Here is a 20,820-nt window from a genome sequence, read left to right as displayed (position 1 = left end):
AAGCTTTTCTTCGGCGCTCTGCACCAACTTAATCAGAAATAACAAAATTTGCGCCATTGCACTTGTCCATTGATATACCATTACCTAAAAGAACACTCCCCCCCCTCCCTCCATTCAAATTAAAGGCACCAGTGCAAACAATAATGGGGATAACATTACGACTGTTCCCTAAATTACCAAAATATATATTCTGAATGACATCAAGAATATCTAACATACAAATAACATATTAATACAAACAAAGATATTATGAATCTAATAGTTTAAACTGATGATAAAAGATATAGTTCTTTTGGGTTGTTCATTATTATATAGCAATAAACTTTAAATGAATAATTACATAAAAAAAGAAATCCAGATTAACAACAAGATGACCACTAGGAATTCTGCCTTGCAGGAAGAGGTGGTGCATTGAACTAGTTTGCCAGATATGGGAATCATGTGCACTGCCAGGATGATGGGCAGATGCATCACACACTACCTGGCAATTGATGGAATAGTAGCACTTCTTGTCACAGTACCGCTCCTCCTGTGGACCAGGAGGGGCCCTAATTGCACTGTGGCTGCAATCTGTCACACTGAGTACCTCAGGGAGATGTGCCAGCCCATAAAAAACATGCATGGTTCTGACTTGGTCCTGAAGTGACACTGGGAAATAGATGTACTGATCCACATGTGCCAAGAGTGCATCCAGTAACTGCTTCAGTATCCTCGAGGCAGAAGCCTGAAAGAGATCCCAGTGTGTCCCTAGTCTGTGTGGATGGTCCCTGTAGCAAATATAGTGAGGACTATACAGTGGATATAAAAAGTGTACACACCCGTGTTAAAGTGACAGGTTTTGTGATAAAAAAAAAAAAACGAGACCACACTAAATCATTTCAAAACTTTTCCCACCTTTAATGTGACCTATAACCTGTACAATTCAATTGAAAAACAAGTCTGTTAGGGGGAAAAATATAAAAAACAAAAAAAGTACCATAAGCTGGTTGCATAAGTGTGCACACTCTTAAACTAATACTTTGTTGAAGCACCTTTTGATTTAATTACAGCATTTAGTCTTCTATGGTAGGAGTCCGCCAGCGTGGCACATCTTGACTTAATATTTGCCCACTCTTCCTTTCAAAAGTGCTCCAAATCTGTCAGATTGCGAGGGCATCTCTTGTGCACTGCCCTCTTCAGGTCACATCACAGATTTTCTATTGGATTTAAGTCTGGGTTCTGGCTGGGCCATTTCAAAACTTTAATTTTCTTCTGATGAAGACATTATTTTGTTGATTTGGATGTATGCTTGGGGTCATTGTCATGCTGAAAGGTGAAATTTGTCTTCATCCTCAGCTTTCTAGCAGATGCCTGAAGGGTTTGGGCCAAAAGTGACTGGTATTTGGAACTGTTCATAATTCCCTCCACCTTGACTAAAGCCCCAGTTCCAGCTGAAGAAAAGCAACCCCAAAGTATGATACTGCCACCACCATGCTTTACCATGGGGATGGTGTTCTTTTGGTGATATTTTTTTGCACCAAATGTACCTTTTGGAATTGTTGCCAAAAAGTTCAGCCTTGGTCTCATCAGACCATAACACATTTTCCCCACATGATTTTGGGAGACTTGATGTATTGTTTTGCAAATTTTAGCCAGGCCTGGATATTTTTCTGTGTAAGAATTGCTTCCGTCTTGCAACTCTACCCCATAGCCCAGACATATGGAGAATATGGGAGAGTGTTGTCACATGTAGTACACAACCAGCACTTGCCAGAAATTCTTACAGCTCCTTAAGTGTTGCTGTAGGACTCTTGTCAGCCTCCCTGACCCGTTTTCGTCTTGTCTTTTCATCATTTTTGGCTGGTTGTCCAGTTCTTTGCAATGTCACTGTTGTCCTATATTTTCTCCACTTTTTGATGACTGTCTTCTCTGTGTTCCATGGTATATCCAATGCTGTGGAAATTTTGTTTGTACCCTTCTCCTGACTGATACCTTTCAACAATGAGATCCCTTTGATGCTTTGTAAGCTCTCTGCGAACCATGGCTTTTGCTGTAGCAGGCAACTGAGTAAATGTCAGAAAAATCATACTAGGACAACTGAACTTTATTTGGAGTTAATCAGAGTCTCTTTAATTGATGGCAGGTGTGTACCCAAGAAGACTGAATGCTGTAATTAAATCAAAAGGTGCTCCAACAAAATATTAGTTTAAGGGTGTGCACACTTATACAACCAGCTAATTGTACGTTTTTTATTTTTTATATTTTCTCCCCTAACAGATTTATTTTTCAATTCAATTGTACAGGTTATAGATCACATTAAAGATGGATAAAGGTTTGAAATGATTTATTGTGGTCTCATTTTTGTTATATCACAAAAGCCTGGCATTTTAACAGGGGTGTGTGTACACTTTTTATATCCACTGTACATAATTTGATGTCCACAGGAATGGAAAGGCCACACATTCCTCCAGTGCCCCATGGGGGTCAAATATGCGTATTTAGACCCTTAAAATGTCCAAGTCCTCTCACTTTTAACCTATCAGGGATTTCTTGATTATCAAAGTTGTAGTGAGCTATCCTTTGCTTATGTTTTCACCTTTTTGGAAGGCGAACACTGTTTGGTGCAAGCGGTTTTGGTTCTGCAAGGACTAGCAACTTTGACTTAAAAATAGTAAAGCTCACTGCAGAATATAGAATTTTCATGAATTGCAACTCCAGTAGATTTGATGATGCTTCCCTTTTCATAGCACATCTGTGACCAGAGGAAAAGCAGGAAAAGTTGACTATATATTGCAGATGATTAACATATAAAGATATTCATCAGTCTTCTTTTCCATTTCATTATTTACCTATTTGTAGAAGTTCATTTGAAGTCGCTGCAAATCAGCGTAAATGGCCTGTATGAATCGCAGCTTGTCTGCATTTATTTGTGCACATCCATGACCGCCTTAACTCATGTGCATAACTGACTGTAAATACTGGACAAAATCTAAGCCAGCAGTAAGTGAAGTGCTGAGTACTGCAAATTTGGTAACATAACTAGAGGTAGGATATTTACACAAGGGAAGGCGTGAATTACATGGAAATAAGTGAAATTTGTGGGAACAATACTTTCAGAATTTTGTTCAGAAGGAGTATGGTTCAAGCATTGACAGGATCTGAACTATGTATGTAATGGAGTAAACGATTGACCTGATGTGGTCCAACTCATTCCATTAACCTGAGAGATACTGTTCCGCCTTCTCATAGCTCAAGAATCCAAACTTGAGCTCCTCCTACAGAATCCAAACTTGAGCTCCTCCTACCTACCTACACCCAATGCCCCGCTCCCCCACGCTATCTCAGATCTCGTTTGCTGCTCTTGGTGTTCAACAGCGAGTTCTGCTTGAGCTTATCCAAAGTAGGTTTTTTTTTTTTTGAGAGTTTTCTCCAATTTTTTGGCCATCTCCTACTCTTGTCTTCTTTTTTGACTGTCTAGTTCTCCGGGTTCTTTCTGGTAGGCTTTTTTTATTTTATTAAAAAAAAAAGTTTCTCTTTCCATTCTTTTCTTTGGCGCCCTTTTTCTCTTTCTTGCTGTGGCTTTCTTTTTTTCTATCCCTGTGGCTAATCAGAAGCCTTTGGGGTTCAAAAAATCAACTTCCTATGGGCGGAATATTGGGGCCTCTCCATTTGGAAGCCACTTGCGATATTTGCAGGTCTTTTCACGCCCAGGCTCTGGCTGATAGAAGAAGCAATCACATTTTAAAGGGCTTGTTTCCTCCTTCCTCCACCACGGGAGCACCTTCTTCATCAGGGGCTCAACCCCTGGCTAAGAAGCTCAGAGATGCCCAGGAGACCGTTGCCCATGCGGTCCGCCTTGGAAGAAAGCCAAGTCCTCTGAATCAACCCACTTGGCTCCAAGCTCTCTTACCTCCTGTCCTCCAGTCCATTCCTCCTCCAAGGCTACGAGACCAAGTGGTTCTCATCCAGCATCGGTTCCAACTGTGATGGAGCCAGGGCTTTCTCTACCGGTGCCTCCTGGTAGGTCTGTGATCCATTCCCTGCGGAGATCTCCCTGCCCTCCCTCCTCAGCTTCATCTAGGTCTTCCCGAAGCATGTCCTCCAGGGGATGTGGGCAAGCTCACGAGGCAGCTCTTAAAGACTCAGATCCGGATGGGGCTTGTGTCCAGTCTGTCCGCATCCAGAACCATGAGGCTGTCCCCATTCCAGCCTGTAGCTCCTTCTCCAATTTGCCCATCGGTTTCAGAGTTGTTGCTTTCATTGTGTCCCAGTGCCAGGATGTGGGAGCAGATCGAAATTTCTTCTTTGCCACTGGCATTCTCCCCAATCTGCTCAGCTCCTGCTGCTTTTGTTATGAATGCATCTCGAAGCCGTAGTGTCGAGGTCAGTTCCAAGAGGTTGACTTGGACTCAGAAGGCCTCAGAGCCATCTCTTCCCCTTGGGGGTTCGGTCTTTGACAGCTCGGCTCCAGCTCCCTCCCTGGAGCAGGAGACCCGTTCATTCCTGGAGGTGTCTGCTGCAGTGGCTTCGGCCCCAGTGAGACAGTTCCAAGTCATTCAGAGTCCTTCCACATTAGAGGTTGTGGAGAGAGTTCTCTCTGCTCATGAGATACCCTAAGCACCTACCACAATGGAACCTCCTCAGTCCCACTCTGGAACTGTGCCTGAGATCTCTGAGCTACCACATGGACAGCTGGGCCCAGAAAGCCTCCACACTGTTCCCTCAGTAGATCCCCAAGCTTCTTCCAATACCTCTCTGGAGCACCCTCCTGAGGAGGTCCATCAGAAGAGACCATGTAAAAGGAGGCACATGGATTCCCCTACAGAATCCCTTACCACAGATGCTGACTTCGAGGAAGGTGAAGGGTTTCCCAAATCTCCACCTGAAGAGGTGGTCTTTGGAGAAATCCTTGAAATCATTCACCTGAAGGGTGGGTGATGGTCCTCCCAAACAACTCCTCTGGAGAAGTCTGTTGTTGGAAGCTTTCGGGGCTGGTCCATTTACCACCTGGGTGTCCCCCCGGCTGACCTGCTGATTCATCTGGTGTCATTGAGGGCTTGGAAGGAACCAGATACAGTAGAACCCATCCCCAAGCATTCTGATAAAAGTGAGTGCCCCAGCCGACAAACAGTTTTAGCCTAAAGGAATCCCAGTAGATGCCTTGGTTGTGGCGGCAGCCACCAAGAAGGAGCTTGCTCAGGAGAGCTCTTCTGTCCACCCCCTGAGTAGAGAAGCCTGGGCTGCAGACATATTTTGGTAAGAGGGTCTGTGCCTCCTCTACCTTTCCTCTTTGGGTGCTGAACTACCGCTCTCACTTTACCTGGCTACAGAGAGACTTAGTTAAGGAACTTTCTAACTCTGTCCCAGGGTCCGTATCTTCTGAGGAGCAGGAGTTGGTTTCCTCTGGGTTGGCCACCCTACATTCCCTAGCTAATGCATCCATGTAGCTTATCTCTCATGCTGCAGGGAGGGGTATCTCGAAGGCGGTCATTTCAGGCATTGCCATTATGCATCATGCCTGGATGAGGCTGAGCGATTGTAATTTTTATACTCGACAATGGACCTTTTCTAGGAATCAGTGTGGCAGTAAGAAAACATGGATGTGATGTTGTCCTATCTTGTCTTCATTCTTCACTGGTTGGGTTTGTAACCGATCCTCTGTTCTGACTTGGCCTAATACAAAAGCTCAAGGTCTTTCACTAGCTTGTGGCTGTATCTCTATCCCATCGTGCCCTAGTAAAGCTCCCCAGATCACATTTGCCGCTAAACAGATTGGGTGCTTCCATATTGGCTCTGTCTAAGTGGGCAACGTCTTTATTCATTATTAGAATATTTTGTCCTTTGCTTGTTTTAAAAAACTTAGCGATTAGTTTTATTGCATATTAGAGTGTTCGTTGTGTTTTTTGCATTTGGCCGTTGTTTTACCATTAGGTCATCATTCCCTTCCCTATCCCTGCTTAAATTCTCTCTTTTTAAGCCCGTTTTAATTAGAGGGCTTCCTTTTACTGTATTTTATTAACATGTAAGCTCATTTAAGATTTGAAAGTCCTGTTAGGTGAATTATTGTCATATATTTTTTTCCTCTTCTAATGTAAAGCTTCGACTCATTTCAGTTAGAGAGTTGCCCTTGCCTGTTTGAATTAGAGGGCTACCTTTGTTTCTTCCCTTTCCCTTATTACTAGGCAGCTTTGTTTAACTTCGAGAACTGCCTCCCCTTTCCTTTTCCTGCTGTAATAGTTAAGGTTTTTTTCTTGTTTTATATATATATATATATATATATATATATATATGTGTGTGTGTGTGTGTGTGTATGTGTTTACTATGGTATGGTCGAAAGAGGTCAGGTCTAACGGTTGCAACATTGGAAAAGAATGCTGAATTTGGAAACATCAGAGGACCGGAATGTCAAAAATGGTAAACATGTGTATACAACATTTTCGACATTCCCATCTTCCAGCAGTGGTCGTTAGCTTACCTCTACTATGTTACAGGGGGCTATGCCCCCCTTCAGCACCCATGTGGAGTGCTGTGCCCCCCACACCCCCTGCACATTAAATATACCAAATCTGACACCTCACTACAGTGAGGAAATGGGCTACTTCCCTGTTCCTCACTGAAGCGCAACCTCCCTCCACAGTCTCGGCACGACACTTGTCAAATGGTCGAGTGCATCATGCAACTCGACTAACCTCAGTCAACAACTGTTCGAATTCCTGCCCCGTTCAGGTAAGTCATAGTAAACCATATATATATATATATATATATATATATATATATATATATATATATATATATAATATAGTGATTGCATTGTTTTTTTCATAGCTATACTGTTAGTTTTTTGTTGTTGTTCTGGTTATATTTGTGGTAGACTGTTGGATACTGGATATGTCTAAAGAAACCAGACTCTTTGGGTTCAAAAAGTGTGTGAAGTGTAGCCAGAAGATGTCTATAACTGATGGTCATACTGTGTATACTGCCTTGGAGCAGTGCATCTGCAAGAATCCTGCGCCGTTTGTCACTCCTTCAGTTCGAGAGTGCTGCTTATATCTGGACCATTCAAACCCATTTTGAAAGCCAGGAGAAATGTAACTAGATGTTAAAAAGAGAGATTAACTTCTCCTCCATATTTACTAGGTTGATGTTGCTTATTGTATTGTCTCATATTCCTAGTAACAGAGTTATTAATCTTGAGCAAGTAATATATTTATCTATTTATACTTATGTTTTTTGGGCCCACAACCTTGTTTTTTGAAGAATGACCCTTTTTATTGGTCTCTATTTTGTGGTGGAGCTTGATTTGAACTTGAGTTTATTGATGTATTCTCACTAGTTTTATTTGGTTTGACTGTTATCTGCTGCGATCTATATCTCGGATGTTTGCCGCTTATTTGCTGCAGAAATGTCGTTTACGTTTGTGTTTTGTTCAATCTGACGGACTGTACTGCCATGCCTATACTATATGACTGGTTTTGAATTTTATTTGACTGGTTTTATACATATAAACATGGACTTGATGCTTTCTGATCATTTTTCTCTAGCTATTTGCAGCGGTTTTTGGTGGCATCCACATTATTCATCCTCATGTAGCCTAAGTGGCTTCTTGTAGCCACCGCTGCATCTGGTTATTGAAGTGGTGTGTACTTAATGCCTGTATTCATATTCTTTCCATTTTAGGTCTTTTTATGGGAGATGGGCATGTGTACAACAGGTAGGACCCACTTTGAACCGCCTTTGGTTGATATCCCCTTTCTTAGACCTATGAGAACTTGTTGTTAGTATATATATTTTTATTGGGGAATTTTTCCCCTGGACTGGCCTACTAAGTAGAGTTAAATTTGCTTCACCTCATTGGTTGTTTATTATATTGACTGAATGCTATAGGCTGCTCATTAAACACGGAAAATTATGTGTTTTTACCAGCGATTAATTTATTATGATGTTTATTCTCATTTGAGAATTACTTGGTGATTAATTGACTTATAATGTTTATGTGATTCTTCTATATTACTAGTATTGAAGATTTGCACTTCGCACTATGTTTCTATGATACTTACGATTTCTCGCAAACAATTCTATTCATAGTTTGTGTATGTCCTCTGGTTGGCGATGACAGCCGATTCTCAGCATCAAGGCGGATTTTTTGCTGGACAGTTATGATGTTATCCTATTTGCAGAGGTTGGCCTTAACGTAATATTTAAAGATCATATGTTCCCCTTTTTAGTTGACCTGTATTGGGAGCAGTACATTCATTACTTTTGGCTGAGAACTGATATGTAGATTAGGTGCTGTTGGCTGTTCTTTGACCTCTTGAGAAGGTTTGGGGTAATTTCCCCTGTTGCTTGCCTAGTAAAATGTATTAATGTTATAGGTTGATTATTAAACACAGACGTAACTGTGTTTTTGCTGGCGACTTAGCGCTACTATCAAAAACTATTACCTCCCTTTTTGAATGATTTGTAAGGAGAATTGTATGTCCATTATTTTTGGCTGAGAAATGACATGCAAACTAAGTGCCGTTGGCGATTTTTGATCGGCCTTCTGAGAAGAGTTAAGGTTACTTTTTTTACTGGTGGCTCAGCTAAAAGCCTTAATATCATAGGCTGATCACTAAACACAGGAGATACTGTGTTTTTTGCAGGCGAATTAGCACTCGTGTTGTTTACAGAGCTTATGTGCAGTTTGTGACTATTCTCTGTCTGAGTTGTACAATGCTTCTATGATGCTTATGATTTGTTATGTGTGTTATATATAGTGCCTTCATCTTAACTCGGCTAATGTTGAATATTAGCTGCCTTTGCAGCTGGATAGGATGTGTCTTTAATTCCTGTTATTTTAATCTAACCATAGGGATTGGCACTAGTGTATTGTCCAATGGTTTTATTCATACTAAACAGAATTTATTCTGTTCATCTGATTGGACGTTAATTTTACTTTTGATCCTATAAGAAATCAATGTTTTTGAATGTAACCACTGGTCGTCTATTTTTACTAGTAATTTGATTGGATGACTACTTCTTTTTAAGAGGTGTTTTAGATAAAAATGTTACGATCTGATGAAGGCTGAATAGCCGAAAGCGCTTATTGTTCTCGATTTTCATACGGTTTGTTTTTAAGTGTTTGATTCTCAATAAACACTTATTTTTTTTTTTTATTTGGTCGTTTCATTGGAATTAGAACAATTCTGTTGCCGTGGTGGTGCTCTGAAGTCTTTACTCGTTGCAACTTTATTATTTGTTTTTACCACCTTCTGCGAGTTTTGGAAGTTTTTTACCTCACTGTTTCTATACTTGGTTTTTCATAAAGACAGAGTTACCTTGCATACAAAACCTTCTTTTTTACCCAAGGTGGCCAAAGAGACAAATGATAACTAGTCCATTGATCTTCCAATATTCTGGGTGAACATAGGAGTGATATTAAAAACAAAAAGGATACCAATGCTTTGTATAGACATACTATCAAACATCCAAATGCCAAATTTATGTTAATGGTTATTGATAAAATTACTGGGGCCAGGAGCAATATGCAGGGTTGGCACAGTATCCTCAACCACAAAGAAAAATATTGGATTATTCATCTAGGGGCACTCTTTCCCCAGGACTTAATGACCATCTATAAAAATTTACTGCCTGGTATACACTGAAATCAACATATTAAGTAAGGATGGATTCATCCAGATAAATGTGATCAGAGTGTTAGAATATTACCTAACACGTTGTTTCATTGGAATTTACTTTATTTGTTGTTGCCATGGTGTATTTTTTAATTCAATCTTTAAATTTGTTGCTATTATAAGACTAAGAAATTGTTAAATATTTTTTTCAAATGATATTAATTTTTGTGAGATTACAATACATTGTACCTTTATCTTTATCTATATGGTCAATAATTATCATATTACTTACTATGGATCTCATATGATGAATATCACCTTGGTAATATAAGTTGGTGCAGTTACCCCTGTGATCTATACCAGATACCAACAAGGGATACTTTAGTAAATATAGTCATATTAAAGTGATGTAAATACTAATATTTGGATTTCATATTTGATATCATGTCTATATACTCTTGCCTTAGGACATTCTGATGTGGTAGTTTAACAGGTAACCTTGTATTATATTTTGGATATATTTTGTCAAAATAGTTTAACTATTTTTCTTTCTTATTGTGGACACACAATTTTGTTCTTTATTTAGGAGTCACACACTATGGCATTATCTAACATAACCAGATTCATATTATTTGTTTATCTTTATATACACCCTAGTAATTGTGTGGTTATAGTAATGTATATTTTTCTATACTATGAACTTTGATGTGATGTGCCTGTATTTTACTATGTACTTAACATTAACTATGGGGATGGACCATACCATTGTCAGCCATTGGTTGGTGAGATAAATAAATACTCATGAGTTTGCTAATTAAAATATATGTTATGTTTCACTGAAGAAGGCTGTTTAGCCGAAACCGGTTTGAAAATAAACCTATTTTGTTTTGTTTCATAGTTATTTAATCAATTTCTTATAAGAGTACCTGACTGCTCATGCTGGCCTCTAGTGTTTACCTGCATATTGAATATAGTGTCCCAGGGCTACAGGTTCCACATTCCCACCCTACCAAAGTCCAAAAGTATGCCAAACCTGCCACACAATCAATGGGCAGAAGCACAAAAACAAGTTTCGTCCCTTATGAATATGAGGGCCATTCAGCAAGTACCACAGCAAGAGCAGGTACAAGGATTTTACTCAAGACTTTTCCTGGTACCCAGAAAGGACAAAGCCTGGAGACCAATACTGGACCTGTCTATTCTAAACACATTTCTGGATGTTCCAAAATTCAAAGTGTTAATTCTGCAGCAGCTTCTGCCCACCATGCTGGGCAAGAAGGCTTGGCTTGTAACTTTGGACCTAAAAGAGGCATACTTGCATATCCCAGTCAGACAGTCTTGCAGAAGATACCTCAGATTCATAGCTGGCTCAATGCACTACCAATTCTCTGCACTGCCCTTTGGCTTCTCTACTGCGCCCAGGGTCTTCACAAAATGCCTGGCACCAGTAATTGCATTTTGCAGACAAAGAGGAATTCAAATATATCCTTACTTGGGCGACTGCCTTATACAAGCAGAGAACAAGGACACTCTACTAAAGCATCTGGCGTTCATAAAAAGATTATTAATTTGCCTAGGGTACACAGTAAACGAAAATAAATCAAAACTAGTACGATCTCAAGAGATAATATTCCTGGGTGCAAGCTTAAATACAACTGCCCAGATGGCTTATCTCACGCCAAACAAAGGCAACTAACTTCTTACTTCAAAATGTTGTCAACAAAGACCTAGTTATCTGCAAGAAAAATTCTGCAGGCTTTGGGCTTCATGGCATCCTGCATTCTGCTAATTCCATATGCCAGACTGCATATGAGGAAACTTCAATGGTACCTAAAAAGTGTCTGGACTCAACATTGTCAAAGCCTGGAAACATTAATTACCCTCATTCCTTGCCTGCAACAGGAGTTACGATGGTGGGCACATGCTTGTCACCTCAACAAGGGACAGCCATTCACTCTACCCACAGCCAGGCGGTCAATAACAACAGATGCATCAGATTATGCCTGGGGAGAACACATGGCAGGCAAATGTATTCAGGGCACATGGTCCACAAGCCAAATGCATCTACATATCAATCAAAAAGAGATGCTAGCTGTTCAGAATGCCCTGACAGCTTTCAAGGATCTACTCCATCCAGGACAACTACTGATAAGGATGGACGATACTACAGTCATGTGGTACATAAACAAGCAGGGAGGCACACATTCCTACCCCCTCTGCAGACAAGCCATGACTTTGTGGGATACAGCATTGACTTAACAAGTACACCTGCAAGCACAATTCGTGCCAGGAAAGAACAATACTCTGGCAGACGAACTAAGCAGAAACCTCACGGATCCCCACGAGTGGAAACTGGATCTACAGGTCTTCAGCATGATAACAAAGGAATGGGGATGCCCAGACATAGATCTATTTGCTTCCCCTCACAACTGCCAACTACAGAAATTCTGCACAAGGACTTATCACAAGCAAGCATGGAAAGTGGATACACTGTCATTCAGCTGGAAAAGTCTAACAGTATATGCCTTTCCTCCTCTGCCTCTCCTCCCCAAGGTACTCCTAAAGGTCAGACAAGAGAAGCCAAGAATGATTCTGATTGCCCCAGACTGGCCACGCCAGCACTGGTACCCAATCCTAAAAAGCTTGTCTCAAGGCCCAGCCTAGACATTGCCTCTAATTCCTCACTTACTGACCCCGCGAAACTATCAGATTCTGCACAGCCAACTCAGGACCCTAAATCTGGCAGCATGGCGTATAATGTAACCATATAAAACGCACCTCTTTCTAAAGCAGTGATGGATGTTATTTTGGAGGCCAGGAGGCCCAGTACCAGAAAATCTCATGCAGAAAAATGGGAAAAGATTCTGTGCTTGGAACCAGGCACAAGGAATTGACACATCTGTACCAAATATTCCTCAGATTTTGCAATACATAACTGAGATGCTGGACAAAGGCCTATCCTTTTCATCAATTAAAATTCATGCCTCTACCATTTCAGCTCATTACAATACGGAACCTCCTATTTTTTCCCATCCATTGCTAAGGCAGTACCTCAGAGGGGCCCAAAACATAAGACCTCCAAGGAGAGCCCCAATATCTGCATGGGACCTCAATTATGTCTTGGAAAAACTCACACTGCAGCCTTTTGAGCCAGCCAATACAGCTGATATAAAGTTTTTATCTTGGAAAACAGCTCTGCTCCTAGCAATAACCTCTGCAAGATGAGTTTCAGAGTTACAGGCACTCATGGCTGTGGAACCTTTCATCATTTTCCATCCAGACAGGGTTTCTCTAAGGACAAACCCAACATTTATGCCTAAGGCAGTGTCCAGTGTGTCCCTTAACCAAACCATTCATTTGCCTACCTTTTATCCAAACCCACAGAATAAGGGTGAGAGACGTCTGCATTCTTTAGACATACACAGACAACTATGCTTCTATTTGGACAGAACTAAAGCTTTCAGAAAAACTGAGCAACTTTTAGTGGCATATGCTGCAGGATCTCAAGGAAAGCCTATCCCAAAACAGACTGTTTCAAAATGGATAGGCCACTGCATTCGTTTCTGCTACTCACAACATGGCAAATTAGTGCCCAAGGGCATTAGGCCTCATTCTACCAGGGCAGCAGCCACTTCAGCAGCCTTTCTCAGAGGAGTACCAACCAAAGACATTTTAGAGGCTGCAACTTGGAGTTCAGTGCACACTTTTACAAAGCACTACCATTTACCTCTCTAAATCCAGAGCAGGCTTCGCCACTGCAGTTCTGCAGGGCCTTATAGCCTCTCCTAATCCTATTTAGGCCCAGCCACCCAACCTCAGCTTTGGGATTCAACCCAAGTGTAATGACTGCAACAGTGAAACACTATGAATACAGTACAGTTGTGTACCTACCATAAATGTAGATGTTCGAGTGTATTCACTGTTGCAGTCCAGGTTACCCACCCACCATCCCCCTTTTCTTTGCTGGGACTTACCTATACTTCTCTATCTTATACAACCTATGTGGTGTATTTGCTTGTAGATGAAGGAAATGTTTATTTTACTGCATGCATAATTATTGGCATAATTTTTTAGACTACCATTTTTGGGGGCACCTGACATCTGGCGCAAGAAAAACTGAAGAAAATGGCGGCTGCATCTTTTATACCCCTGGCGCACTGACGTCAGGGAAGAGGCGACAGCAACCGACGCTGGACCTAGACTTTGGAATTCAGGCCGACTGCGGGAAGCCTGCCAGCAGGATAACCCAAGAGTAATGACTGCAACAGTGAATACACTCGAACATCTACATTTATGGTAGGTACACAACTGTACTTTCTGAGTGAGTAGTGTGCACGGATGCCAACGCCTGCTGTAGACCACCACCCTCTTTTTCTTTGCAACTGACTTAAAATTAACAACATCCCATAATTAACAGTCGACCCTGACCTTCCTACTGATTTTAGTGTTAGCTACTGCCCATAAAAGTTGCAGTGGTGTTGCCAGTCACAGTTAAATATAATCACACTTTAACCAGTACCTTACCTACTCTAGTTCACTGTTTCAGTTCTTTGCTGAGTTCCTTACCTTGTGGAGTGGTATCAGTGTGCAGTTCAAACTTTTGCCTCCAGTGCTTCGCTGTCCCACCCCCATCCATCACTTGATCAGAGCTTTTAAAAACATTTATCTCACCTGCTTGGGAGCCATTTTGTGAATCCTGGTAACTGCTCTGTCCTGGCATTCCATGCACCTCCTGCTTCTCTCTCCAAGTACTGAAATTCATTTGTTGAACCTAATTTACCGAATATAACTCCAATATCATCTAGCTTTTTGACTTGTATCAGACGCTGTTTGTGTTCTGTTTATGCTGTGACCTTGCAGAAGACCACTAGTGTTGTATTAGTATTAACTTTTTGCCTGATATTTCTGTTGCTGTAATGTTTTTGTGAAGCATTTTGACCTAAAATGTGTTCAGAATTATGCCAATAAGTTACCATCTCTAACTAATGCTTGTATGGGAAGATATGAATCGTTTACATCTATAACAGAGCTATATGATGCTGAAATGCCATTGAACTAGGTGCAAAGAAATATAATCACTGTCTAACGCATTATCTTAACTACTGCTAGGCATTTCTGGTGAACTACTCTGTAACTGGGACTACACTGGTGTGTTTTAAATATTCATTAATGTACCATTGATAAAAGAGGGCTAAATACTGTTTCTGTTTCTGCTATTGCATGACTAACCTAAGTCTCTGTATTTATTATCCAGTATTGTCTGCTCTGCTTAATACTGCCCACTCCCCATTTGCAGAGGTTCTAACTCACCTCACCCTAACATCTATATCTCTGTTCTCCTGTACAGTGTTTAAATATACCTGCTGCATTTTTTTACTGAAAATATAACTGCTGCTTTGCCTTCCCCTCAGGACTGTACTCTGCAATCTGAAGCTGCGGTGGTCTACTACCTGCTCCACCATCTTCCACCACAGAGCTGCACTAGTTATTAAAATTTGTAGGTGTTTTTTTCATTAAAGTATCTTACTTGTTCTGAGTGAGTAGTGTGTACAGATGCTAAGGCCTGCCATATACCCCCCCTTTTTTCTTTGCAACTGACTTTTAAAATTAACAGCATCCCTTAATTAACAGTTGACCCTGACCTTCCTCCTGATTTACTGTTAGCTACTGCCCATAAAAGTTGCAGTGGTGTTGCCAGTCACAGTTAAATATAGTCACACTTTAACCAGTACCTTACCTACTCTAGTTCACTGCTTCAGTTCTTTGCCGAGTTCCTTGCCTTGTGGAGTTGATTCAGCTCACTCCGTTCACCCTTGCTATCGCTCTAGCTCACTTCGCTCCACACCTTGTCCCCTTATCCCACCCATACCCCAACTTATTCATAACCACAATCAACTGACTTCCCTAACACCTCCCACCAGGCAATCACATCATCCTCCAACCTCTCCCCCCTCGCTTTCCTTTCAACATCTGCTCATTAATTGTTCTGTGGTACTCTTCCACATCACACTGTCCTTTTTTCCTCTAATAGCTCCCAAACCAGATAACTTAACTCCACATATACTGCCACCACCTCCTCCAACTCTCATCATGCTTGCACCTTATATTTTCTTAGCAGTTCTCCTCTCCCTAGGCTACCATCTAACTTCCTACCACTGCACTATCACTAACCACAATCACCTAAACTCCCCCACGCTAACCTATTCAAATACTCAACCACCGTAATCGCATATACATTTCACCTACCATCTTCAACCATACCCCTTTTGAGCTCACCAAGCTCACCTACAAAGAAACTAATTATAAAAAACTACCCAGTTTACTCGTACACCATATGATCGCCAGCTTACCTGCACACACTGACCACTGCTACTAACCAACTTGCACTTGTGGTGACATCCACCCTAACCCAGGCCCCTCCACTACTATACCCACTGCTACAAACCTAAATGGACCTAATATCCTTGCAAGCAAAAACCCTCTGACCTCTTAATACTCAGTATAAACATACACAGCATCATGAATAAAATTGAAGAGCTACATGCCTCTGTATCCTTCTATAACCCTGACATTGTACTCCTAACCGAGACCTGGCTCAAGCCCCACTTGAAAGATACCACCATAGCCCCTCCTGGCTACAACATCCTTAGATGTGATTGAATAGCTAAAAGAGGTGGGGGCATTGCCCTACTTTACAGGCACAGCCTTCAAATATGTAAAGATATCCACACTTTCGGCTATGCAGAAACCCTGTTTGCAAATATAAAATTAAACTAGAAACAACTCAACATTATAGGTGTCTACTTACCACCAGGCAACAACATTGCCACTCTAGAGTCAATTTTACATTGGATTTCCACCGCCCTCCCCCAGGAGACACTTATCCTGGGGGACTTTGACATTGATTGGACCTCTATCACGGCATCCCCCCGCAGTACCACTTAAAAAACCTGTTTAACTTCACACAGCTTATTCAAACCCCCACCTGTATAAACAAATCCACCAAAAAGGAATCCATATTAGAGTGGATCCTAACCAATAAGCCTTCATCTGCCAATATATCTGGTACGTTACCCAACTCCCTCAGTGATCACCTACCCATGGTCATACTAAGACAGCAAGCAAAGCTCATAAAAAGCCCCCATCCTACTTTCTATCCGTAGTTACAAAAATTTCCTACCAGACCAATTCATAAACACCTTAAAAAAATAAGATGGTCCTCTCTTAAAACTGTACCATTAAGTGAAGCCGTGGAGTACTTTAATTCTACCTTCTTGGGTATTCTTAATCTTATGGCCCTACAACGTATAATTCGTACTAAAACCAACCCAGCCCCTTGGATCTCAAAGGACACAAGATCCCTACTCAAACAACGAGACATAGCTTGGGCAACCAGGGATACCAACAAAACAAGTACAAATCGACAGTATTTCCTAGAGCTCAGAAACAAAGCAAAAAGAAACTATGTAATGACAAAAAAGTTGTTCTATCCAGGTACAAAAAACTCACTACAACAATCCACAAAAATTCTGGTCTGCAATCAACATTATTCTCCAACCAAGCAAAATAACCTCCCCAAAACGTAACACTGAAGGTGATGATAATGATATTGCCACCCAGTTTAATGACTCTTTCATCTCCTCCATCCAAAAGTTATTCAACAATTTCCCCACTACTACTACTACAAATACCCCCAGAATAGAAAACTGTCACCATAAGACCAACACCCAATTCTCTCTTAAACCAGTTCTAACTGACCTAATTCATAAACACCTTGCCAAACTGAAACCTACCACTCTCGCTGCTGATAAACTCCCTGCTGATTCCTCAGGATTGCCACCTCTGCCATCTCCTACCCTATTTCCATACTCATCAGTAGATCCATAGTTGAACAACACTGTCCCCGCTCTGGAAAATTTCTTATGTAGTCCCCCTACACAAATGTGGTTCCTCGACAGAACTTTGTAATTATCGCCCCATAGCTATACTATCTCCCCTATCAAAAATCTTAGAAAAATTTGTACACATCATCTTCAGTATAACCTGTTAGCAAATTCCCAACATGGATTTCTGCCAAACCATAGTACCACCTCTGCCCTTATATTCTTTACTGACCACGTCAACCAACAAAGAAATCTTGGTAACTTAGTATCTGTTGTGTTCGTAGATGTGTCAAAAGCATTTGACATGGTATCCCACTGCAAATTAGTATTGTCTCTCTCTGAGTTCAATCTGGATAAACTCCTCTCTACTGTCGTTTAAAAATTATCTGTTCCTCCAGCAACAAGCTGTTAAATGGCATAACTCTCTCTCCTCCCAGTGGGACAAGGTGTTCCACAAGGATCGATTCTTGGTCACTTACTATTTTCCATCTTTACCAATAACCTCCCCTCGGCTACCCAACAAAGTAATATAGTAGAGTATGCTGATGACACCACCCCTATTTGCTCAGCCCCCCCTCTCTACAGTTACTCCAAGATGGAAACCAGGAAGCCTTCACTACGATAGAAAAATGGCTAAATTCCTCCCAGCTCATACTAAGCTCATCTAAGACCCAACTCATGATCTTCCATCCATCCAAAACTTTCACCTCTACCTCGCCATTCTCAATAACATCCTCCAACAATACCCTTATCACACCAGTAACTCAAGCCAAGCTACTAGGTGTAACTATTGACCAAAACCTAAAATTCGACAAACATACAGGACTAACAATTGCCAAAGTTCATAAAAAAACTAGGTTCACTCTACCACTGCAAGAGCTTCCTCGCACATGAATCCCAAATCACTATGTCTCATACCCATCTACTCTCCACCTTACTATATATACACTTCCCCAGTTCTAACTAACCCAAACAAATCTGACCTTCTGAAACCATCTACCTGCTACAATAAAATCTCAAAATTTGCAACCATTGCTAAGTTTTATTCTCATCACTGCCTCTACCTAATACAACTGGGATGGTTAGAACTCCCTAACCTACTAAAAATACAATCAACTTCTCCTGACCCAGCAACTGCTATACCAACCAGATAAAATACCTTCCCTCTCTGGTCTGTTTACCTTCCATAATACTGCGCGCCAACTAAGATCTTCCCAATGCCGCCCTACTGACGGTTACCAGTTGCTTACATAGCTCAGGCCAATCTCTATTCCTATGCAGTTGCTAAGGCCTGGAACTCTACCCCCTGACATTAGATGTCGAAATAGTAAACATACTTTGAAATTCCTACTAAAAGATCTCCTGCCTGTACAGAACCAGACTAATTTCACCTGTTCCTGACTTTCGACATCCGTAGATCACAAGTGTACTGTGCAGTTTCACTTAGTGCACAGTACTGTGAACCAGGTGATGTTCTTCATCTCACATTGCTGCAGTCCTTACATATGGGTAGTCCGCTGTCCTCGGTTGGCCCGAATACCAAAGTATTAGGCTGACGTCGGTCAAGGCGCTTAAAACTGACATCAGGATGTCAGGGTACAAAAGCGCATGACCGACGTCATTTCCTCAGTCTTTTTTGCCGCATGGTCCGATGCAGAAGCAGCGTTGCAAGTGCCGTTCGGCGTTCTGAAATTTTTCGAATTCGGAGTTTCAGACCGAATCCAAGTTGGCTAAGTACCCCGTTGGGGAATATTTTGGTTTTTTCTTGCCTCAGTGTTTTACCGGATGTCAGAAAAAGTGAATAACTGTATTTCTTGTGGGAAACAGATACCGCATAGGGATTATCATTCTTTGTGTATTCCTTGTTTGGGGCCTGAGCACGACGTTGTTGGGTGTCGCTTTTGTGCTAGGTTCAATAAACGCACTATTAAGCGAAGGTTAGATTGTGCTAGGCTGGTCTTTGGGAAGTGGTGCAATTATAATATGCCGTCGGATTCTCCGGCGCCCGCTTCTGCGAAGAAGCGCAAAGACAAAGCAGTTAAACCCAGGCAAGATGAGTTGTCCGTTCCAGACGCCGGTTCTTTAGAGGCTTCAGTGGAACCGGTGGTTCCGACGGAGACTTCTCTGGAGTCTCAGGGGGAGACTTTGATTTTGCAGGAGGTGGTCTTGCAGGAGGCAGGTCAGGCTGAAGGGGCTTCTCAAGTTACTGTACTCCCCTCCCTTCCTAGGGTGGTTAGGCCTTCTCCTTCTGTTTCCAAGGCTTCTCCCAGAGGCAGGCCAGTTTTAGCTTCTGTTGGTGTCACTCCTAGTTCAGCAGGGTCTGTGCCTAAGAAGCACATGCTTAAAATGGCAGAAGATTTGATTACTCTGATTAGAGGTTCTTTGCCCCCTCCTGATAAGAGGCCTAGGGTGGAGCCAGAGTTGGGAAGTTTTGAGCAGGCTTCGGATGTTTCAGAGTCTTCAGCTGAAGACTTGCAGGAGTACTCTCCTTATTCTGATTCTGATGCAGATGATTCCACTCCTTCTGCTTCTCCTCCAGAGGATTTTTCTTTTTCAGAGACACTTCATTCTATGAGGGAACATTTTAAATGGGAAGGTCAGGACTTCTCTGATTCTCGGAAAAGGCTTAGGGAATTTTTGCTGTTACCCCAGCATAGGCCCTTGGCTATACCCCCTGTTCTGGATGTTGTGGAAGATGTGTTTGCAGAGGCTTCTCTTAATCCTGATTCTCTGCCTCCTGCTCCTGTTAAACCGGATAGGTATTACAGGGTGCCTGAGCTCATAAATATCTTTATAAGAGTCCTAGGGCTGACCCAGAAACTATTAGTCAGGGACCTAAGGGTGTCAAGGCCTCTGTTGTAAAAAATCCGGTTCCTCTAGATAAAGAAGCCAGAGCTTTGGATAGATGGGGAAAGAAGGTCTATACATCTTCTACCTTAGCTATGAGGGCTTTGAATTGCCAGTTTCATATGTTGAAATATCAAAACTTTCTTCTTTCTCAATTGAAGTCTAAGGTGGATGCTCTGGCGGAAGGCATTGAGTGTAAAGAATTACAAGATTTGGTGCATGTCTGTGAACAGGTGGGTAAGCATTCATTACAGTGTGGTTTTGATGCTGTGCAGGCCTCGTCTAGGGTGGCTGCCACTGGCTCAGTTCTTCGCAGGCACGCCTGGCTGAAGGATCAGAATTTATCTGACCATGTTAAGACAAGGATTTTGGATGCTCCTTTGCAGTCTGATGTGTTGTTTGGTTCACCTGTGGAGTCAGTCTTGAAGAAAATGGAAGACGAGGCTAAGTCTATGCAGGCTGTTAAAGATTTTTTGCAAGTTCAGCCTCCGAAGTTT

General features: G+C 41.7%; 1 protein-coding gene across 1 annotated transcript in view; it reads left to right on the top strand.

Annotated features, from left to right (window-relative positions):
• The window catches only part of CASC3 (CASC3 exon junction complex subunit), a 1,214,789-nt gene that overhangs the window by 841,174 nt on the left and 352,795 nt on the right, over positions 1-20,820 (top strand). The window lies entirely within an intron of this gene.

The sequence above is a fragment of the Protopterus annectens genome, chromosome 13.part0 (genome assembly GCF_019279795.1).
Source record: "Protopterus annectens isolate FY-2018-M chromosome 13.part0, PAN1.0, whole genome shotgun sequence".
In the NCBI taxonomy this organism is placed as follows: Eukaryota; Metazoa; Chordata; order Ceratodontiformes; family Protopteridae; genus Protopterus; species Protopterus annectens.
The sequence above is the reverse complement of the archived record's forward strand: the minus strand, read 5'-3'. Positions and strand labels throughout refer to the sequence as shown.